A 25,822-nucleotide genomic window follows, 5' to 3' on the forward strand; every position below is an offset into this window, starting at 1 on the left:
CCATGAATTTAAATACCCTAGAGATCATGTACTTCATCTGCGGACAAAAATATACAGAGAAGTTTTGTATGAACTGAACACACACAGACAATGTCATATTTGTACATATATATATATATATATATATATATATATATATATATATATATAAATTGTCAAATGGTTCAAAAGTGTTCTTCCAATAGCCATTTCTAATTTTATTCGACCCACCGGTTCTATTCGCCTAAGACCCATAAGTGAGTTATCGTTGAGCCCCATATTATCAATAAAAGGGTCCCCTCAACATAAGTTAGCTAAATGGTTGACAAGTATTTTAGAACCCGTTTTGGAACGTTCTAGTTTATTTTACATTAAAGATTCTTTTAGCCTTGCTAACTTTATGTAAAACTATACTAATTCTAATAAAATCATATATCCTTTTGATATTTCTAGTCTTTTTACTTACGTCCCATTGTAAGAAACTATTAAAATTTGTGCTGACGCCTTATATCGGAGTAAACTTCCAACTCCCCCAATTCCAAAAAATATTTTTGTAGAATTGATAAAATTTGTCACCATGTCGGTTGAATTCAGTTTTAATGGTATTATATACAGAGAGACAGATGCGGTGGCCATGGGTTTCCCATTGGGACCAGCGTTGGCTAATATTTTTGTGGATGTTCATGAACAGGGTCTATTGTCTGGTTTGCATAAACCAGGGTTTTACTTTCGTTACGTCGATGACACTTTTTGCTTATCTGACAACGAGACGAATGCGGATGCTTTTTTTGGTGACTCTCAATTACGTTCATCCAGCCCTAAAGTTTACTGTAGACAAAGAAACGAATTCTACTCCTCTGTTTTTGGATGTTCTTGTGCCCAAGACCTCCTCATGTTTTCTTCTGCTTATCGTAAACCAACCTTTAGCGGTCTCTATAAGCATTGGAACTATTTTTTTATCCTACAAACCAAAAATACAATCTAATAAAGACTTTAGCACATAGGCCCTTGATGATTAGTTCTAAAGTTAATTTGGATGACGAGCTTAAATTTATTACTATAACCCTTTGTAACAATGGTTACCCCTTAGATATTATTTAGAATACTATTAATAAGAAAGTTTCCAATTTTTACAAACCTAAGTAATTATAGTTAATAGATGTCCTGTTTGCCTACGTCTACCTTGGCTAAGTAAAAACAGTGCCCGATTTCCGATGCAAATCTCTTTGTCTTTGCAACGGTGTTATTTTGCATCGAATCCACGCGTTGTTTTTTGAACAAACCTATTTTATCCTGAATGTAATTAAATTCAACTTATTTAAACTCAGCAAATTGCAAAACTACCAGAAACATCAGCAAATAAATGCAGAACTATACTACATATTAATCATCGTAGCAGAAAAATAAATATTAATCGACAACATGACTCCACGACTAATTCCAGCAGAGTTGATGCGTATTCTTAGAACAAGTCAAGCAAACTTTACATTTTGTATAAAAACATACTGACTGAACAGTTATTTTAATTTTTTTATCTTATCGCAATAGAAATTAACCCATCGCATGGCGGTGCTGTTTGTCTCCTTAAGGTCTTGGTTTGAGCAATGAGGGCCCAATCGGCAGTTTTCCCTAAGGTGGTGGATCGTTTGTACCTCTCCACATGGACATAAAGGTGAGGTGTCTAGGTCTCACTTGTGGAGATTGTCTTTTGTTTTGCCTACTTTGGCTCTGGCTCTATTTAGAGTCACCCAGTTTTTTCTATCAAGGTTTGAACCCTGGGGGAGTGTTTCTTTTGGGTCTGGTAGGGCTTCATTTTTATTCCTGCTGTTATAGTCTCGCCATCGTTCCATAGGAGGCAGCTTGCCTGGGATCGATTTCCTCTATATTGATGAAGCTACTGCGAGATTTTAGTCTTTGTCTCACTGGTTGGTGACCAAATAGTGAGTGTCTGTGCTCGTTTAGCTGTTTGTACCGTTTTATTCTGTGTTTAAGTTATTTTTATTTCATTTCTTTTATTAAAAGTTGTCTTTCCAACAACTAACTGGTTGCATGTCGTTTAATCATTGGGGACTTCACTCTTGAAAAATTGTATAAAAAATATATGACTATCACTAACTCTAAATTTGGGAGTGCAACTCGAACTTAGGGTTAGTTGTAGATAAGTCATTTGTTAGGTATATCAGAAAATTTGTGAAAAATATTGAATAATTCCACCCCGTTTTTCATGCTTATAACTCCTCGAAAAATGTGCTTCAAGCCCTAATTTCTTTCAATTAAAGGAGCAAGAACTAAGGTGTCATTACAAAAAAAAAAAAAAAAAAAAAAAAAAACACCGTGTTTTTTAAAAAAAAAAGGTTTTAAACTTCGGACTTTACAAATAAATTTATAAAAAAACACTACTTTTTTGTTTTTAATTTGAATATACTATTTATTGATTTTTTATCTTCAATTTGTGATATATAACACTTTGGTGAGTAAATTAATTATTTACTTTTTAATAGATATTTAGAACATAGGGGGGGATTGAATTAAAAAAACGTTTGTCTCAAATATTATATTCAGTTTATTGAAAATAGCATAAAATTTCACATTGACTCTGAAAATATAGTAAAAATTGAATCAATAGAAAAATTTTGATAAATTTTTAAAGTTTAAAAATTTAAAATACCGAGCTCGTAAAATTCAATTAATTTCATTACTGTTTTAAAAAAATAATATTTCTATTACTTTTTATACAACTTTAATAGTTTATTTTGGAAGTATAATCCATAAAGACAATAAACAACCCACTTTTAAATGAGAAATTACGAGTTTATTTTATATTTTATTCGCAGTTTCGTGTTAGGGGTGTCAAAAATTCATACAAAAATTCTGATACACCTAGTCATTTGTTTACAACTTTTGAGAAATTACTCCTTAGGTAATAAGCGGACATTTGTTTATTTTTTTTTATTATTCAGTGTGTAAAATCCACTTGAACAACATATTTGGAAATGAGAAAAATAAAAAAACAAAAAAACTTTGTTTTACCATATTAAAAGTATTTAGGTTGGTAGATAATTAAATTCCACTGTGTTTGGTATAAGTTTTTTTTTGATGTTGTTTCTTGCTTTTTAGAATTTTTGACTAAGGGGGTTGCTTAGATTGTATTTTAAACTAAAATACGGAGGTTGGAATGTCCCCCCTAAAATGTACTTGGAAAAATCGATTTTATAGCGAGATTTAAGAATGGTTCGCCGAAGAATAGGTGAAAAACAAAATAAATAATCAAATAATTGTTACCAAAGGCAATAAATGCTACTCTTTTTACTTACGTGAATGAGTTTATTTTATGTTTTAAAGTATTTTCAAGCGCTTTTCTTCATTTTTTAATAATGTGTGGGTGCACATTTTTTTTAGATGTTCTAGAATTCCCCGCTAGATTGCAAACGAAATCTCCAGATCTAGCGGGAGAACCGCTTAATTGGAAACAACGGTCACGTGATAGCAAGCGGTGATAAATAATTGTCCATAAATAAAAATGGCCTATCGGTACAAAGAAAACCACCTATTTATTATAGGAAAATTAAGTATAATATTACAATTAAAAAGAGATATATAAAAACACACATGGGTACAGTAAACATATTATACCAAAATGTCGAAGCAATCATTTATTTAGTTATTTAGACTATTAATTACGAACGAACCAAGAGTTTAATTTATATATATATATATATATATATATATATACACTCTTTGCTGGAAAGAATTCCATAAAAGTGCTCGATTACAAATAAAAATTTTCAATATAAGAGCCTAATATTTATTTAAAACTGAAAAGCCGATGGTACCAATGTTTTTCTGTTTTTCTGTACAGTTTAATATATCTATCTATCTATCTATCTATATATATATGTATATATATATATATATGTGTGTGTATATATATATGTGGTTGTGTGTGTTATAAAAATAATAAAACCGACATTTCCCTTTTCTTCTATATATGCACGACACGACCTAGCATTTTACATTTAAAAATACATTTTTTAGCTTTAAGAATATATATTCTCAATCTCAATGCACTTTACAAAGCTGTTTGGATGCCTCCGTCGTAAATGTCTTGAAGTGCTCATTGTTATCCACATCTTTGTTGAGAATCTGAATTTTACACACCAATAAATATTCGACAGGAACCGTTTAATGTTGATCAGTTGGATATTTTTTGCATAGAGCTACTGAATGACGTCCATATTTTTTGCATAGATCTACTGATTCACGTCCATGGAAGAGGTTGTTTTCTTAGTCTCTTTCAGTCAGTATCTGCAACAAAGACATTCATTTTTAATATGCCTTGTTTTCTCAAAGAAATTACTGTTGATTTTATCCAACTTTCTTTTCTGCTTTTGAGCTGATAATCCTTTTTCAAATGCATCTGTGATTTCATCTTCCTATAATGGGGGTTCTTTGATTATCTATTTTCGATACGTATCGGGGGTATTCTAATATAAAACGTATCTAAGATGACTCTCAGGCGCATGTGTGTGAAATTTAAAAAAAAAATAGCCCCAGTAGTTTCGGAATATATAAGGAACGAACTCACACAAAAATGCATAGAAAGTGTATTTTATGCATAAAAGCGATTATGTTTACCTACTTTTTTGCCAGTTATTTTACCCCAAACAAGGCACAGTTTCACTTTGTAATAAAGGGCTATAGTCCAGTCAATTTAGCTTATTTGTTTTTGTCTGAGCCTCAAACAAATTGTTAACAAAGGTTTTTAACTGTGATATTGGGCATAAAAAAATACCATAACTAACCTTGCTAAAAGGAGTCAACGGTCGCCATCTTTAAAGATTGCCGCCGATTTTAGTCCCCCATGTCCAACACACTGTAAATTCAATCTTCAAGAATAACATGTAACAAAGTGAAATTGGATAAAACCAACAGTTTTCATAAAGTTAAATATAATTATAACTTCTTATGTCTTATTTTTTGTCTCTTTTGATGTATTACTGTATAAGCTTAATATTCTGGGATATTCTAATTTCAGGTTAACCAAAGTGGAGGATCGATAATTATGGATGCTGACAAGTGTGCTATTTGTAATAATGAACTGTCCAGTAATGAACAAAATTTCATCGTCAGCCAGAAAAGGAATCGATTCCATTAACAGAGCTTCTGAACAACGTAGAACCGAGATCATAATTCAGATTGGTCATGTCTTCACAAAAAATGTACACAGCGTACATAAAAATAAAAACAGTCCAAACATGGTGAAATGCTGTATCGTACAATTTGCTCTTTGTGTTTGTTCAAATTCGAGAGCAAAATCTGATAGAAAGAAAAAAGGTGTTGATGTTTCCCATTAAGAAACTATTGAGTTTTAGGAAAGATTGTTAAAAGATTGTGAGAATGTTCGAAAAAATGATGGTTGGCCATCCACTGTTAAAGGAAGAATATGTTATGTAACTGACCTTGTTTCACAAGAATACGCTATCACAAAACATGCTTTTCAAAATTTGACTCAAATAAAACATATCCCTAAGGAAGTTTCTTCTATTGATTCTACTAAGAAATAAAACATTGGTAGACCAGTGGATTCAGAGATAAAGCAGGCATTTCTGGAAGTTGCTAATTATTTGCAACAAAATGATGAGAAGCAACTCATCATTGTCGACCTTGTTAAAAAAATGGAGAAAATTCTCGAGGAGACTAGCTTTGAATCTTGCAGTATCTCATACATGAAATCTCGATTGCTAGAACATTTCAAAGACAACATTATTGTGACTAAAATTAATGAGAAACCTAATGTTGTTACAATAAAATGTATTCCTCATGACTTCTATGCAGAAAGCCTGTCAACAGACAATTCAAAATCAGAAGCCATTAGAATCATAGAGACGGCAAACAAGCTTACCAAGAAGAACATTAAATCTATCCAGACAATATGAGAATATTACCTGTCTAAGAATTATCTATAACGAGATGAGATTCTTGAATATGTTCCTAAAACATTGCTGATCTTTTCAGGAAGATATTTGCAGGTAAAGATTTGATATTTGCATTAATAAGTTGGATAATGCAGACTGTGAGACGCAGAGTTCTGCTTGTACCTTTGCAGTTTGGTTGAGCAGTGAAAATGCATGACCAATTTGAATAGAGGTTCCTAATTGACACTCTGAATAAGCATGGTTGCTTACTCGGAAGTTCATAAATTCGAAAGAAGTGCTACTCTTGTTTATTGCGCTGAAACTCTCTTTCCTATTGAGTTTGTGCAGTTCGTAGCTGATAATGTGAACCACAATGTAAGGAGTATTGATGGTTCTAATACATTCCACGGTATTAGTATAGCATCTTTTACGTTCGGGAAAAGGAAAACCTATTCCAAGGATTAGGGACTTTTCAAAAGATATAATAAGGGTTGGAAGGATCAACATCAAGTACCTAGATTCACAGCACACCAAGAAATCACCGGTGACATTTAAAGAGCTCAAGACCAAGAAGGTTGTAATGTTGACATCCTTTGGAAGGTTTTACTATTTTTTCATCCGTCCAGACCCGCATGGTCAGACCTTATACATTCAGGGCACAGAGGAACATATTTTGGGAAATCATCCAGAGTTTTATTGCTAATGATCGGCATAGACCCTGGTAACCCAACCTGTATGTACTCAAAGTTATGTTACATTAGTGATTTAGCCAAGAAAATACAACATGACACTAATTCTAACATTCGATCAGCCACTTTGGTAGAAAGCAATGATGATAGTCGAGTCACAGTCTAGTTCTAGTTCCCTGAAATGAATTTTCTTGCGACTTGGTGGGCTTTGTACACAGATGAGCTCGTTTGTGTCCATTGGTCATTTGATAACAGGTTCTGGATTGCAAGAACTTTTTGAACTTGTGTATGCTGAAAACACAGTCAAGCACATCCTAAGTGGCAAAGCAATTGCAAGAGCTATTCGTGCTAACTTCTTAGTTTATGCTGCTCTGAATGCTATTTTTATTTAGAAGAAGCCTATGAAGAATACATTGAAGTCTCTTGCGTTTCTCCAGACACATGATTCTTTCACGGAAGATCCTTCCATTCACAGCATTTCAAGTGGAGTAACTGAAGACAAAAAGGTGAGTGTTGACAGAAAACTCCATAGGAGGGACAATCATAGGTTTTAGAAAATTTTATGTCTTAAAATTTTAATATTGTTAAGTTGGGTTTTAAAGATGGCAGCCATTGACATCAGTCGGCAAGGTTAGTTCGGGTAATTTTTTTATCTGAAAGAGAGGTTAGTTCTGCCGGAAATGCAAGTTTAAAAACATTTGTTAGCAATCCGTTTAAGCTTCAGCCACATTTGTTTTACTGGACTACTACTATTTGGGACCAAATTTATAGGGATACTCTGTGGAGAGAGATATCTGTCCACACTTGAACTTCTGCATGTCAGTACAGTCAGTGAAGTAGGGACCTGCCAGTGAATTCCAAAGTCTAGCAGTTCAAGCGAAGAAGCAAATTGATCGCTAAAGTGCAGGAGTGTGCGTTTTTCTTCTTGGCGGGGTTTTCTGGGGTAGCTACGTCGAGATGGGTTGCAAGTGCGTTGAGTTCCACAGAATATATTCCAGTAAAATATTTTTTTAAAAATAGGCAAAGATATGCCACATTTTGGCGATTGGACAAAGATTCGAGTGTTGCTGCTAGAGCAAACCCTATTAGCAATTGCGACGCCTCTTTGAACCCCGTCTTAGAGCAACAAAATAGTAGCAGATTCACCAGCCCAGATGTGGAAATAATACTCTATCTATAAACGAATAGTGGCTTTGTAGAGGAACAGGATACTCTCAGATGTGAATAACTATCTAGCACGGGAGGAAGAGTGCATTTTCTTCGCAGCAGCCTTGGCAATTACCTCAATGTATTTGTTCCAATTCATGTTTCTGTGAATATTAAACCTAGGAGTTTGAACGAAGTACGTTCAGTTAGCATATCATTAGCTATAGCAGTTGATTGTTGAGAAAGATTCTTGTAGTAATTAAATAAGAGAAGCTTAGTCTTGGCAGCATTGAACGTTCGCATGCATTCACAGTTTCATTCCACTAGAAATTGGAGGTCTTCCTTTAAGGCTTTAGCCGTTTCCTTAGATATTTTTTCATTCGTTTTCCTCATCAATTATGTTGCCAAGATAGCGGGACATATTGTTGGATCGCTCTCCCGCTCAAGTAGGTATCTCACTGTCGATGCAATTTTCTCTCTGTATACAAGCCTAAAATTGAGTATTGTTGGCACATCTGGGCAGGAGCTGTATCCAGCCTTGATACAGTTCAAAACCGGCTTCGAAACCTACTAAATGGGTGATGTCTTTTTTCTTCGCTGCAATCTCTTTCTCCACAGAAGAGATATTGCGAGCCTGTCGTTGCTCTTTGTTATTTTCTCGACTGAACTCCAATGCACAGTCTTTCTTGTTAATCTTTCACAAAATATACTCGACTAGCTACAACCACTATAAACGATTTCTTTGCCAGAACTGCCCGCATGTGGACAACTGTTCTGCTATCAAGCTTCCCGGTTGAATACAACATGGTGGCCATCAATTCCAATGTAAAAAGTTATTGCATAAATAATAAATAGCCACACAATTTACACTACACTACCACCTTACATTCATGAACCTTTATCATTGAGAGATCTTCAGGCCTTGATAAGTGGTGACTCCCACAGACAGAGACACACACACACACACACACACACACACATATATATATATATATATATATATATATATATATATATATATATATCTAAGGCTTTTGACAGGGTATGGCACGATGGTCTTCTAATGAAAATTAGATCATATGGAATCACTGGAAGAATTCATAACGTAATTAAATCCTTCTTAAGTAATAGAAAAATCAAAGTTGTCCTCGACGGACGTACATCCAAACAATATGACATAAATGCGGGAGTGCCTCAGGGGTCTATCCTTGGACCTCTATTGTTCCTGATATTCATAAACGACCTCCCTGATAATATTGTTTCGGAGATGGGTATATTTGCCGATGACACCACTCTCTATAACAGATATGAGGGGAAAACAAATGAACACATATCCAAGAAAATGGCAGAAACACTAGAGGATGACCTCCAATCCGTAGTGGAATGGGGACAAAAATGGTTGGTCTCATTCAATGCTGCTAAGACTAAGCTTGTTTCCTTCAATAACTACAAGAAACCTTCTCTACCACCAATAGCAATGGCCAAGAACACATTGCCTGAAAGTACTTCTTTTAAACTCCTCGGCCTAACGTTTACAGGGAATATGAACTGGAATAGATACATTGAGAGCATTGCCAAGGCTGCTGCAAGGAAGGTTGGCTCCCTCTACCGTGCTAGAAAACTACTTACGCCTGCCAGTATCCTATACCTCTATAAGGCAACCATTCGCCCATGTATGGAGTACTGTTGTCACATCTGGGCTGGTGCATCTGCTGCTTGTCTCTCGCTCCTGGACAGGGTTCAAAAAAGAGTCGCAAACCTGATAGGTCCTGAACTGTCATCTGGGCTTCAACCTCTGTCCCATCGACGAGATGTTGCATCCCTCTGCCTGTTCTACAAATACTTTAATGGTGAATGCTCTGACGAACTGCAAACACTTGTACCTCCCCGACGTAACTACCCCCGACAAACCCGACAAGCTACTAAGTCTCATCCCTTTACAGTGGAGATCCCTAGGTGCAAGAAAGCCTTTTACTCCAATAGTTTCTTCCCCAGAACTGCGGGTCTTTGGAACTCCCTTCCGGGATTCTGCTTTCCCAACTGCAATGATATGCAGAAGTTCAAGTGTAATGTTAACAAACATCTTTCTACTCTTCTCCCTTCATAATGACCCCGCTAATTAATTCCCTAATAGTAGCCCCCTGCTTCAAAGTGGCACTGTGCCTTGTTTGGGGTGAAAATTGAATAAAAAAATAAAAAATAAAAAAATATATATATAAATCCTTCCAGGTATATAAATTCGATTAATTTACGGGAATACCCATTCTGTCACCCCCACATGTCAAACAATGAGTTTCGAAGCCTACATTTTACAATCCAACTATTCCAGAGAAAGACGTTGATAGTTAGCTTAATAGACATAATAAAATACATATATATAGAAAGCATTCATTAGCACGAATATCATAATTGTTGACAAAGAGGATTAAACGCTGATGCCTCTGTGTAGATTAATTTTCATAAATACTTTTTCAATAACTGGCCATACATGTAAATGTATGTGTGTTACTGTGTATGATTGTTACATAGATTCAAAATTAAACTCATCTACGTGGCACCCTGAGGACAAAATCGACTGAAAATATCTTCAAACATGACTCACGAGAAAAGAGTCCCCAATTAAGTGATATATAAAACTTGATTTCGTAATTGCAATTGCTTTCTTTTTTCGATTTTTAACAAGCACGTCTGATTCGTCAACTGCAACAGCAAAAATCCGGGCGCGTTTCGTTATTTCTTCTTTGAGTTTTTCTTTTCAATCGTAATAAGATATGATAATCATACGACATGTGCACATCGTACGTCATCAGCTGGAATGGCGACCGAGCAGTGGAAAATGGCGGGGAAAATACGCAGAAAGTATATGATAGAGCGAGAAAAAGATACCGTGATCTTATTTATAATAGATGGGCAAATTAGCTGAACCTAAAATTAAAAAATATATACCCGCGCAGAAAACATGAATAAGTAAAAAAAATCATTGACATATATGCATTTTTACGTATATTTATATTAAATAGATATTTGTATTTTTCACATATATATATGTGTGTGTGTGTGTGTATGTGTGTGTACATATATGCATTCATATATACACACACATATATATATATATATATGTTCCATATATATATATATATATATATATATATATACATAGCAGAGCATACATTTACACACACGCATATATATATATATATATATATATATATATATATATATATATATAAGCATATCTTATTTTTCTTTTTTAATATCATTGGAATCTTTTCGTTTTTCCTTGTACACATTTTTGTGAATTATTCCATGGATTTCTGCCTTTGGATTATTATGGACCATCTTCTTCTAATTACGGGATTTCCCTGGATTTTACTAATACAAATAGAAATTCTTTTAACTTTCCTGAAGTTTTATATTTGGATTTTACCGTCACTGGATTTTTTATCTTCCACCAGACTATCCATTCCTGTGTAATCACCTTTTTCTTCACCATATTCCCTCTGCTTCACTTTTTTTTTGTTTTCAAGTAAGATCTTTGACTTACTTGTTGTTTCATCAAATACTTCTGCATGCAAAATCCGATCCCGCATTTTGCTAATTCCTACCCCCTGATTAGAAGGACAGTATTTCTTCGAAACTCCGCGGATTAAGGACTATCTACTTATCTAGTGTTTTAAATGTGTTTTTAACTCATTTCAAAGTGTTTTTTAACATATTTTATTAACTGTTTGCTCATATTATAAGCTCTATTTCCTATTTGGTTTTATTGAGTTTTTACATCTGGCTGAGATAATTTTATAAATATTAGTACTTTAATATTTATGATATACTTTAATTTTACAATCTTGGATCATTTTGGTAAATTTAATTGTAATGAAATAAAATGGAGGTGGAAGGACCTGAATACTCAACGTTTCGCTCGATTTATGCGGGCTTCTTCAAGAGGGATGTCAATGCCCATCCCTCTTGAAGAAGCCCGCATAAATCGGGCGAAGCGTTGAGTATTCAGGTCGTTCCACCTGCATTTTATTTCATATCGTCGGATTTAATCCAGCTCAACAATCATATATATATATATATATATATATATATATATATATATATATATATATATATATATATATATGTATAGGTATATTCGATATGTTCATGACTGTTTCTGTCGAAAACACTGCCAGTATTTATAATTATGTTTACTTCTTTATAACGTATACGGAATATAAGCGAATATTTTAATTTTTATTTTGCAGTCTAATTTGCATACATGTTTGTGGTATGTGCAAATATTATGCAAATTAAGATTGCAGACGGAAGAGATCGATTCACTGTAAAAAAATACCACGGGGACATTACGAAATATTTGCGAGTGGTTGAATCAGCATAAAATTGACGGATCGCACAAAATGACTACTAAAATAAAATATGCGCAACTTTTTCAGTTCATTTTAATTATATTTATATTAAGATATATGTTAGTATGCATTTGGAATTTGTACATTGGAAAGGGATTTTTGTGGTTAGTTGTTTTTTATTAGCACTTTTCGGGTTGTTTAATGCCAAATCCAAAACTTTTGGAAAAATATTTTAAGCTTAAAGTTTTTTTTATATCTTCAAATATTTATTCATGATATTTGTTTTGATGCTTTTGTAAAAGAATACTGTCGTTTTTTGTTTTTGACTTTGTAGATCATTATTACATTTTGCAAAGAAAAAAATAATGACATTAAAGTCTGGCGCATTTTAGGTTAGGAATAGTATCTTTAGACAGCTTTATATATTTATTTTTCTATTATTCATTTTAGCGTATAAAATGAATGCATGATTTCGGTAATAGTAATAACTATTAGAGCATCTTATTTTCCTAAATAAGATGCTCTAATAGTTATTACTATTACCGAAATAATGCATTCATTTTTGTACGCACGATTATAATGAATGCCTCTGTTCAGTCTCCACAGACGACGGATACCCCCTGTAGAGGCAACCGCGCGTATAATTGTGTGGCAAGCGTTGCACAATCCCCAACAACACTTCTCCTGAATCGGCACTGCTTGAGTCCAGAGGCAAGGAAAAATCCAGGATGAATGGAAACAATACCGAGCTAAGCGGACAGCACATAGAGCACCTCTAATTTCCAAATGGTCACTTATCCGGTACTGGCCAGACTTATCGTTTCTTAACTTCCGTTGTTTGACGGTGTGTCAAACGTGATCATGCCGTAATTATGTCACTCATAATACAACAGGAGCCATAAAACCTGTTAGGGCATCTTCCAGTGCTACCAGATAAGGCTGTCTGATAATACTATTTATTGCCTAAAATGCACCAAAAATTAGTGTTACTACCAATGAAGAGTTGATTCCATACATAAGCGTACTGTTGTATAATTTTACAATACAATTATCTTTCTTAACATCAATCAACTATATTACATTCTAAAAAGGCAAAAAATAGATAGGTTATTATGAAGGTGGAGCAGACATCAGCCGGAATACTGAGGATGAACAACTTTCTAAATATACAAACACTAATTAATGTTCATTAAAAGGCAAATGTCTTGTTTCAGACATCTATAATAAAAATCTCACCTTTCTGTTTAAATAATCTTAAATGACGTCCAATGGTGAGGACTCGTTTGAGTGTGATATAGAATATGGAGTTGCCCCGTTAGTTACCATTGCTCAACTTCTACTTTAGCCCGGAAATTTCGAATCAAACCTCGATTGACTCATCTTTTTGTATATAAGAGATAACAGATAGGCATATGCAAATTCATAATTAAATACAATTAAAAATAGAAGTAAAGTAAAGAGAAAAAAAACCTTCACATATAGTAGACAAATTTCGATTTGGATCAAGGAATACTTTTTGGTTGGCATGTACAAAATGTTTTTTATTTATTTGTCTTTATTATGTGATAATAATCCACTGTTCCATTCATCTTTTCTACATTTGTATTGTACTAAAGCTGGTTAAACCAGTGTTTTTTTTTTCGTAACGTTGTTTCCTACATCGTTTTAATAGAGAGAAGGTATTTAGTTATCTCCCACTGCAAGAACTTAGAGACCAGGGTCGGAAAATGGGATTCAGAAGTCAGTACAAACGAGCATGGGCAGTCTGAACTATAAAAAGTGCTTGATCAGTCCAGTCGGCATTCCGAAGATGCTTTAGGTGATTAACAATAAGCTAACCCCTTTTCAAAGAGAGAAGGAAAAGTCTGGGATGGGGGGGGGGTTTAAACGCACACAACAATCACTACATCGTAATCAACAGCCATTACAGCAATGCAATAATCAGTGTTGATTTCGGCGCCGAAGATAAAAGTTTCTAGCTGGATTTTTACATTCAGCAATGCTAAGAGTCATGCGTAAATTAGTTTTCATTTTTTCTAATTAACCGTAATTTTTTTTAAGTGTAAAATGTATCATCTCTCTTTAGCTATATTCCTATAATATATATATATATATGTGTGTATTTATATATATATATATATATATATATATATATATATATATATATATGTATATATATAAATATGTATATATATGCGCAAGTTAAAAAAACTTTTCATCCAAGACATGAAAATTGTTAAAAAAAATATTTTTTTTTACTATAGGCTTTAAAAATAAAGGTACAAGATTCAATTTGAAATGTATTTATCTTCAAAGAGCACTTTTATAAATTTTCCAAAGTAAGGTATAAAAATTTAATTTAAATTGAATCAAAAAATTACCTTGGATTTATTTTATGTAATGGACATTCTGTTGCACTTTTTAAAAAAATCATTGACAATTTTATATCTATATAATTAATTGCTAGATGAAAGATAATGTTTTTAAATTAATAATAATAACTTGTATTTTATCTTTTTAAGATTATATTTTAAAACTCTCCTTCTCTCTATTTCAGTTTGTGTTTCTCCTCACACTACAACTCATTTTTTGCAGCGCCTTCTTTGTAATACAGGTTTGAATAATAAAAAATCTTAATTATTTTAGCAAAAACTTTAAAATAGCTTGTTTAGCTTAATTTTTTAAACTTCTTTTAGAATAGAAATCTTTAAAATTTAATAAGGAACATATTTCATATAGGCGTCATTAACGAATATTCAGTACATAATGAGAAAAATAGAGATGAAAATTTCAAAAGAACTGTATAACTGGTTACGGTCTATAGTAGTCCTCGCCAGCGAAAGTCTTTGTTACTGTTATTCTATTATTATTATTAAAAACATTTTGTGTCCTGCTCTTTCGCGCGAGGACTAGTATATATATATATATATATATATATATATATATATATATATATATATATATATATATATATAGGATTGCATTTTCATCCAAAACAATAAGGCAGAATGTCACTTTGATGCAGGAGGCTACTATCTTGTGCGTAACTGCATGGATACTATGTAGGGAGTATACCAGCAAATTGTCTATTTACATTACACTTGAACTTCTGCATGTCAGTACACTCGGGGAAGCAGGAACCAAGAAAGGAATTCAAAAAAGCTATTTCCCCCACGTTTTCACACCGCTCCATAATAGCATAGGCTCTAGTAACTTACCTTTTCACGAGAGCAAAGTAAAAACCAAGGTCGGTGTTTACTGCCAGAGTAACACAGCTCTCCAAAAAAAGTCACTGTGGATTGTAACAAAAATATAAATGCCCAGCCTTGAATGATTTTTCTTTCACTGACTGAGGACAGAATATGTAGGTGTAGTATCAGAATAGATACTACATTTTGCTCTTAACCAAAAAACCAATAAAGTTATTAATGGCATTGTATATATAAGAACAATTAATTGAGTGCCGTTTCTTAATTGTTTTATTTTGCTTTTTAATTTACTTAATGTCATATAAACATTATAAAAGCATGTAAATAAGACAAAATAATGCGTTTATTCATATTATAAATATGACTCACTAAGGGTGAGAGAGATTATGAACATTTAAGTTTGGATATATTTCATGGCGGGGATTTGCTATTTCACACTTTTCCTTGCGAATCTTGTTAGACGTCATATCTTAACAAACGCACGCGCAGGTGAACGTTTACATGGAAACACCGTGCTTATACTCATATTTGCGATACATTTATTTAATTCAATCCAACTTTTTACAAAATCTACATCTTAAGCTGTGACCAACAATCTTTGACTCAATATTTGTTTACTTATAATCGTTCACTTACATTTGTTTTAAAATTTTGCATTTTCTTAGACTGTGTATATATTTTAAAGTATAAAGCACTTGAAAGTTCATATCTACATTGTATATATTTTGATATGATATTAATGTTTTTTTTTTCTTTCATTAGTCTTTTTTATTATTCGTAAATTTTATTTTTCCTTTATTTCATTTCTTAAGTTGTATACTTTTTAACACGCGTGCGATAGATTATTATATTTAAACTAGACTACCCGTGACCCGTTGGGTCAGTATGTTATATTCATGTATGAGCGTGACACATGTGACGTAAAGAAAATAGTTTTTTTGTTTTTGTTTTTACATTTCTATGAAAGTATATCAAAATGAAAAATTACGGACGGATCACTGAAACATGAAAAAAAAATCCTCCCTATTCGTGTAAAGGTTTCCGAATAATCGCTCAAAAATCGAAAAGTAAACATGCTCTTCCTACGAATCGAACGCCAGCGAAAGTTATTTAGCAGCAAAAACGCACATGAACCTACCGATAAGAGATATAAGAATGAAAAACTCAAATTGGAATCCTTCAAACAAGTAATAGACACTTAAAATCTTTTAAAAAAAAATAATTAATAAAACCTGAAGCAAAAAAATAAAACCTAAATAAATCAAATAAAATAAAACAAATATTGAAACAATGTGCCAACAAATTAATCGTTCTCACACAACTATTTTGTATCTAGAAATGTAAACAAAAAATGAAAAAAGAAGGAAGGACGGAAGGAAGGAAAAGGGACGGATAGAGAGTAGTAGTAGTAGTAGTAGTAGTAGTAGTAGTAGTCTTTGCTTTAATACAATTGTTCTCATGTTTGTCAACGGGTTAAAGTTGTTTAGTTGTAAGAAAATAGCGACAGTATAGTTGTATTAAAGAATAATTGCAAAACACACCCACTCTCCCTATATAAAGTATATCAAAATGAAAAATTACGGACGGATCACTGAAACATGAAAAAAAAATCCTCCCTATTCGTGTAAAGGTTTCCGAATAATCGCTCAAAAATCGAAAAGTAAACATGCTCTTCCTACGAATCGAACGCCAGCGAAAGTTATTTAGCAGCAAAAACGCACATGAACCTACCGATAAGAGATATAAGAATGAAAAACTCAAATTGGAATCCTTCAAACAAGTAATAGACACTTAAAATCTTTTAAAAAAAAATAATTAATAAAACCTGAAGCAAAAAAATAAAACCTAAATAAATCAAATAAAATAAAACAAATATTGAAACAATGTGCCAACAAATTAATCGTTCTCACACAACTATTTTGTATCTAGAAATGTAAACAAAAAATGAAAAAAGAAGGAAGGACGGAAGGAAGGAAAAGGGACGGATAGAGAGTAGTAGTAGTAGTAGTAGTAGTAGTAGTAGTCTTTGCTTTAATACAATTGTTCTCATGTTTGTCAACGGGTTAAAGTTGTTTAGTTGTAAGAAAATAGCGACAGTATAGTTGTATTAAAGAATAATTGCAAAACACACCCACTCTCCCTATGTTAAATAATAATTTCGAAATAATAACGTTAATATTTCAGTACGCTGATCAAAATCTGCAAAAGAAGCGATTTTGTTTATTTGTTTACGTTATTATGCGTTAATGTTTATGCGCGCATGCGCAACTGGATATCGTAAACCGGAAAGTGGGTCACATCACTTGTTACAAGGTCATTTGAGTTTTATAATTATATAGATTTAGTTTTTTTTCATAACCGAAGTTATAACTTTGTTTCTGTATTTCTTTCGTTCGTTATATTTGTTTCTCTGGTTTTCATCTTCTCTCGCATTGTTTAATTCAGGGATCTTTCTCGCTTTAATTTACTTTCTGAACTGGTCTTTTAATTTACTTTCTGAACTGGTCTTTTACCATATTTTCCGAACATTCTACTTTCATCACATTCATGTGCCATCGCTAATTCTAATCTATTCTATCTTTTTCTCGATTAATAAATATGCACTTATAAAGAAACTGTGGCCTGGCTCCGATCCGAACATACGAACACCATACAAACATATCAGGAATAAGAATAAAAAGAAGAACAGGTATAAAAAATGTATGTAGTTTAATCTGTCTTACAATACGGACCTACTAAACTTACCGAAGTAATTCTACCAGATTCTTGATAAGAACGTCCATAAAACGGTGGCATAATAAACTTCATAAACAAAAATATTGTAAAATTATCTCTCTCAACATCAATCAACTCTAGTACATTCTAACAACTCAAAACTAGATAAGGTTATTAAGGAAGAGTGGAGCAGATATCAGCCGGAATACTGAGGATGAACAACTTTGTAACTATACACACACTAATTAATGTCCGTTAAAAGGCAAATGTCTAATTTCAGACATCTATAAATATAAAAGCGAAAATGAATGTATGTATGTATGTGTGTTCGCTTTTTCTGTGTGTTTACAAAAGGCTTCTTTCAGAGAAGTGGTCGTTCGGTTCACAACTTTAAAAAACTTTTTATATCACATATAAATCGTAATATCTCAGAGTTAACAACGAAGCTCGCCTGTCTATTTAATTTGCTCGATTTCGGGAAGATAAATATTCAATATTTGTCGCTCGGCGCATGTGGGTTAGTCTTTTTCTTATAACAACTTGGGGGGGCGTTCAGCAGTAAATGAATACCATCCCGCAGTCAAACTTGACCTCATTAACTCATTAAAACGGGCACCTGCTAAATCCAAGTAATTAAATAAATTCAAACGTGTTTTCGTAAGCATCTCACGGTGGGGCAATCGTTACCGTCGCACTTTTTTTCACACTTTAATTTACAACTTTACCTGCCCGCCTACTATCTTTTTTGCGCTCGCAATTTTCCTTTCTCTCCCTCTCTCTCTCTCTCTCTCTCTCTCTCTCTCTCTCTCTCTCTCTCAACGAACACCCTTACACACACCTCCGCTTTCCTTTTCGCCTTTGTGTCACGGGTTCGAGTTTGTCTGCCTACTACAACTTTTTTTTCGCTCAACACACACCTACAAACATCCGGGCAGCGCCCGGCACCCAGTCTAGTCTTCTATAATATACATCTCACCTGTATGTTTAAATGTATGTATGTATGTATGTATGTATGTATGCCTAAAATTTTCGACAGAACTGACAGATTTTCACCTGATTGTTATCGTTTTTAAGCTTCCCCTATTCAGACGACAAATATCGAAAAATTGGCTAAAAACATGAATTCCTTCACCCTCAACTGTGCATTTTTCTACAGAGAGGGATCGTTTTTATTTTTTCGCGGATAATTTTGATAGTCATCGCCTCTTTTCGATTGACTAGCTTAATTTAAACCTTCGCAACTTCGTTGTGGCGATGGACCCAACGGCAAAGACGTCACCTTTTTTCGCGTTCTTTTCCTTCCTCGCGTTACGGGTTCGAGCCTGCCTGCCTACTATCATTTTTTTTTTTAATTTTATTTATTTATTTTTTTTTTTGCTCAACACATATCTCCAAACATCCAGGCAACGCTAGGCATCCAGGCTAGTCGTATATAAATGCGAAGTCATAGAAAACAATAAAACAACAAAACTAGAACACACATAGGATCAGATAGATAAAACGTCGCCTATGACGTTAATAGCTTCCTGTTTGTAGTTTTATAATGCACCACCTATTGGTTTTAGTTTACGCATCAGACAGCATCTGTCTTTATAGTCTATAGATGATGTATGATGAAATTAAGACTATATCCGATGAATGTTGACTTCTGGTGCATTGTAATTCCATTATCAATATGAATCACTATTACGGCGAGGAAATATGGATGGGCAACTTCATTTACTGGCCTCAATAGTTATACGTCGAAACATTGGTGGATCATGTATTAATAAGAACACCGTTCCCTTAAACAATGGGAAAGGAAAGAAATCAAAATCAGGCATCTTTCCTTAGGATAGTCGTGACTCTATCAAAGAAGTAGTTCAATATATAATGTATCACAAGCCATTATTTAATAGGCATTATGTTTATTTCAATTCAGACAAGGTATCTCTATAATAAACCAAAATTGTGTGTCCAACTTTTGGAGTTAGGAACAGATAACCTTGGAAAAATTGAATTTAAACTTTAGAAAAGTACTAGACTACCCGTGACCCGTTGGGTCTGTATGTTATATTGGCTATGGAATTCATTTTTGAGCGTGACACTTGTGACGTAAAGAAAATAGGGTGTTTTTTTTTTACATAACAGAAAAATTTCTATGAAAGCATATTAAAATGAAAAAAGAATATAGATAGATTTCTATGAGTCGTTCTGTTGATTATAATTGATTATTTTTGAAAAAAAATTACAGTTACTGAATTATAAGTGGTTGGACATACTTCAGGTAAATGTGCACTGAACAGATACCATAATACATATTATAGTTAAATTCACATTTTGATATATCTGCTTTTTTTTACATCGTTCATTTCTGTATTACGTTTAAGTTATTTTAACCCCACTCTTCCCATGTTAAATAATAATTTCGAAATAATAACGTTAATATTTCAGCGTCCCAATTGTTCTTTTGTTTTTGTTTTTTTTTTGGGGGGGAGGGGGTCGCGTTTAAATTATCCAAATAAACAAATGTTAATACTGTCTGCTTTTTTTTGTTTACATCGTTCATTTCTGTATTACGTTTAAGTTATTTTAAACCCCACTCTTCCCATGTTAAATTTCTAAATAATAACGTTAATATTTCAGTGCGCAGGTCAGGCGTGCATACGCAACCGGATGTCGTAAACCGGAAAGTGGGTTGCATACATCGTTACAAGATCATTTAAGTTTTATATTTATATAGATTCTATTCCCGTGCGCAAGAGTCATATTCGTCCTATGATGACGCACTGTTACTACACATATATAGGAGCTGCTAGGAATACTCTTACCTCTCTTAATATGATACAAAACCCTCTTCGAAATCTTGTGGACAAGAACCTTTTCGCCTCCATTCTTCCTTTTTTTCTTCAAGTAAGAGTTATTATAAATCTACCTCTGCTTCATCATCATTTTTATGAAAGGTGCTGGACTAAGCTTCAGTTTTTGGTCTCAATAAATACTCGTCTAGTTCAGCAACTATCATCCACGTTTCTATATTCTCTATCAATACATGAAACTAAACGAAAAATTAATGAGAAAAGTTTCTTTTCTAGAAGTCTCTGCCACTTGAACATACCACTGTGGGGCTAATATGGCTATTTTCAAGTCTAATGTAAATTAGTTTTTCTTGCGCTGTCCTCTTCGATAATCAAAACTTACTAAATGCCAACTAGTCCAAGGACTCTCTGTACAAGGGTGGTCAGGACAACCTTGAATGGAAATATATTTCTCTACAAGTAAACTGTGATTAAATATTTAAAATCACATAATATTTGCGGTTTAAAAAAGATCTTTTTCTGTATGGTAATCCACATTGTTTTTAACGAGGAATGGTGCATCTTCTACAAGTGATGTTAGCTCAAGGAAGAGCACAAGGCTTGATACTCCACTAGATTAGGTGAATGCTTGTCCTGAAATCCAGTAAAACCAAGAGACAAAGGGAAAGATATACTACAACATATTTAATTTACAAATTATTACTAACTCGGTGTTTGAGAAGCAAAAGTTAACTTCAATGTAGCATACGAATAACTTTGTATCTCATGTTTGGGCCAATGGATGGGGGCTCTTGGATTTCTGAAAATTCCACTCCAATCAAATGAAACAAAACAACATATAGAGAGAGATTATTAGTTAAATAGATTTATAGATTATGTACAGGTATGCATACATAATTAAAATCAATAAAGTTCAAGTTAAGGATCTTAACGGTAAATGAAAAGATTCACTGAAAATTGAAGTGAATAAACTAATAATGAACGCTTCTAAAAACCTGTTTTTAACTGTCGTGAATTACACACAGAAATAAAGATCTGCTTACATACAATAGTCCCTAGAATGCCCGTGTGATAGGAGGACTTGTCACTGCACATAAGCAACGGCAAATTTATTCTGGAGGATCAAATATACTAGCAAGTTGAAATCAATAAATCTCGACATGGGTGATTACATAGGTTTATATTTATCCCTAGCTGTGATGCTGTGATTTTTTTCAGATGAGGATTGATATTATGAATTATTTATTTCTCATGTGCAATGTTATTAACACAACGTTTTTTATAGATTTGACCTCAGAATGATTTTATGGGATATCTGTTTGTACTCAGAAATCTTTCTATCAAACTAGGTAATCCCTATATATTCGAACACTATAATTATTTATTTAAAACACAGTCGTAACTTGCTCTTGTTTCCACGGCCACGATTCCTTAGTAATCTTTAATATTTCATAATTATATTGTTAATATTAACGTACTGGGATGAAACTTTAACCATCACCTATATCCATGGCGCATCGCACATAAGTGTTTAGTAGTAATTAGTGTCCTTTTTCTTTAGAAAATGAATGCACACACGCACGTACACACATATATTTATGTATTTATTTATATATATATATATATATATATATATATATATATATATATACTAGCAAGAAAACCGGACGTTGCCCAGGATTGAATGAGGATCAAAAATGCACAGCCTCCAATATTTTATTGTCATTTAAATCGGCAAAATCGCCTATTTTTCAATCAAGTCGATAGATTGTGTTATTTAGACTGAGACTAGGAGTAAGCGTCACATGTCTCCCTTCAATAAATTAGTCCACTATACAGTATAGTTTACATTGCACTGTAGAGATTCTGTTGTTGATTTTATGAAACTGTGTTTATATAATGTCTGGAATGAAAGTTAAAATGCACAAGTCAAGTACCATGGGTTAATTCTGTCTTAACAGAACCGTTCATTTTGAATGTGCCATTGACTTAAAGAAGTTAACGTTGATTTTTTTTAATTATACTTACACAATGGCTTAAATTAAAGTTTGAAATTCTAACATCAAGTACCATGGTTTAATTGTGCTCTACATAAAAAAAAAACAAAATGGAACACGCCTCTTTCTGATCAGAGAACCTACTGTTGATTTTATACGTTGAACCTTTCTGCTTGTGTAGTGATAAAACTTCTCGTATTCAATAGCGGGCTGTATAAGGTGTTTACCTGGGTATAAATCGAAGTGTTCTTCCTTTAATCCGATTTTTCCGCTATCGATGTTCGATACTAATTGGAAGCTATCCGCTACAAAACGAATTTAGTGGACACTCTCAGACACATTACATAACTTTTGTGTGAATATTTTTAAAAATCGGACCAGCATTTCGGAGTTCATAAGGAGTCAACTCACACACACATATACAAATAGATAAAGTACCTTATATATATATGTATATATATGTATATATATATGCATATATATGTATATATATGTATATATATGTATATATATATATATATACTAGAAATGCTAAAAAAAAATATGATATTTAATCGATACACACATTCTGTATTATTATACTAAGTGTGAGTAAATCAACGTTAATTTAAATATGGAATGTTCGTATATATATATATATATATATATATATATATATATATATATATATATATATATATATATATATATATATATTCGTACCACAATATCCATACGAATATGTACCGTAGTTCGAAGGTTAAAGTTATGTTTTTTAAGGTGCCAGTTTTAATTGTTTAACTAATGATAACATATAATTATATGAACAAGTCACACATCTTTTTCTTACCCCTCTGTGTGTGTCTCTCATCAATTCAAACTTTATGTTTATTTTACTACTCATTAACATATTTTTATTTTTTGTAACAATTTAAATAATTTTTGACTCTTTTTTTTCGCACTGCAATTTTCCAATTTACATACATGTGTATGAATGAACCACGAATAAATCAGTAAATTAGATTGAAAATAATAATTATATTTATTTCTTTGTTAATAATATAAAGATATTATTTAATAATAATAATAATAATAATAATAATAATAATAATAATAATAATAATAATAATAATATGTATTCAATGAGATCTTTGGTAACCTGTGTAAAAGCTCCTTGCGATCCAATGATAATAATAATAATAATAATAATAATAATAATAATAATAATAATAATAATAATAATAATAATAATAATAATAATAATTTGAAAAAGAAATGGGAGAAATTGGAATCAAATGAATGAATGGAAAAAATACAACGAACAAAAATGATGAAAACAGCTGAAACATTAAGAAAACTCTTGAGTGGGAAGACTAAAAAAAAGAGTGAGACCACATAACCAAGTAGAGTCAAGGAGGATGGACAGACTGATGAAGAGACCAAACCTCAGCAGGGTAAGTTCGAAGAGAACTGGGACCTTGGGAAGGCTTATCGCCACTCAAATACTAGTGAAGACCAATAGTCGCTGCCAACGATAAATCAATGGTAAACAGCTGTTGCGATAAGCAAATTTATTTGCAAATGTTATCGAAAGAGGTGGAAGGTACTGGGCACATGGGAGACTTGTTGTCACTCAGCTTCCAGGGAATACTACAGGTTCTTTTCAAGGAGCCATCTTTAATGGCCTGCGTGAAAGCTCCTTGTGGGTCAATAATAATAATAATAATAATAATAATAATAATAATAATAATAATAATAATAATAATAATATGACAATATAGCGAAGAAGCGTTACAGGGAATGAAGAACACCGAAGCTGCAGAACTACATGTTCTACACCACCGTCATGCATCCCCTCCATTGTTTCACCACCGTTCCTTCAATAGAAAAATGATACCAAAGAGCCGAGAAGGGTTAAGGAGGATGGAAAGACCGAGGAGAGAGCACTGGCCAAACCTCCGCTGGACAAATGTGAAGAGAACTTGGATCTTGGGGAGGCTTAGAGCCACTCAATTCCAGTATAAACCAATGGCCACTGCCAGCGAAAAATCAATGGTAAGAGGTTATTGCGATGATACAAATTTATTTGCAAATGCTATTGAAGGAGGTGGAGAGAGCTGGGCGTCTGTGGAGACTTGTTGTCACTCAGCTTCCAGAGAATACCACAGGTCCCCAATCAGATCGTTTGTTGACTTGTGTGAAAGCTCCATGTGAGCCAATAATAATAATAATAATAATAATAATAATAATAATAATAATAATAATAATAATGAGTATAAGACTATGTTTAGTTATGCAATTCAGATTTTCTTAAAATATATTACGAATTATGAATTTTCGAATGAAAAAAGGTAAAATAAATAGTTGTTTTGACTAAACGGGTCACAGGTACATCGAGCAAATATATATAAACATAGATAGTTAGGGAGATAAGCATTAAAAATAAATGTCAACGTCAGTAGGTTTGATTAATACACATATTGCTCCATCGATACTGACACGTCTTAAGTTCATATGTTTACATAATGTCAGAATTGAAACGCAATTCGGAATGAATGATTATGAATTTGATAGAACAGTTCGAATCCGTCTACAAATTCAATCATGCAATAGAAAAGCTATCATTTCTGCCTCTTCTCATTTGATATCAGTTAACCAGGTTCGTTTGTCAGACGAAAACTTATCACATATTTCACGCAATAGTGCCATCTGCACGCCTTTATTAACAATTCTGAACTCATAAGTTTACAACCGTCCGAAATCGTTTGGACGAAAATGAAACTGATATATATATATATATATATATATATATATATATATATATATATATATATATATATATATATATATATATATATATAGACATCATTATATTATGAAAAGATAAAAGATCGGAAGGTTGGAAGTGTCAACTCAGCGATTCTACAGAAAGAGCAACCTGATCTGACAAAAATTGCCTGAAAAAAAATCGTCAGAATTACCTGCGCCTAAAGCAGTAAGAAATGAACTGACTCCATCCGAAAGCCGGGATGAAAGGCCTGGG

General features: G+C 32.9%; 1 long non-coding RNA gene across 3 annotated transcripts in view; it reads left to right on the plus strand.

Moving 5' to 3' along the window:
• LOC145279916 (uncharacterized) overlaps positions 1-25,822 on the plus strand; it is a 426,821-nt gene that overhangs the window by 130,581 nt on the left and 270,418 nt on the right. For 2 of the 3 annotated variants that reach the window (XR_013868486.1, XR_013868485.1), the window contains exon 3: positions 5,015-7,089. This is a non-coding gene — a long non-coding RNA (uncharacterized LOC145279916). The remainder of the gene's footprint in view (positions 1-5,014; positions 7,090-25,822) is intronic. The other variant, XR_013868487.1, reaches the window with a different exon arrangement.

This window comes from Euprymna scolopes, chromosome 7 (assembly GCF_053919585.1).
Source record: "Euprymna scolopes isolate OS-2025 chromosome 7, ASM5391958v1, whole genome shotgun sequence".
Classification (NCBI taxonomy): Eukaryota; Metazoa; Mollusca; class Cephalopoda; order Sepiida; family Sepiolidae; genus Euprymna; species Euprymna scolopes.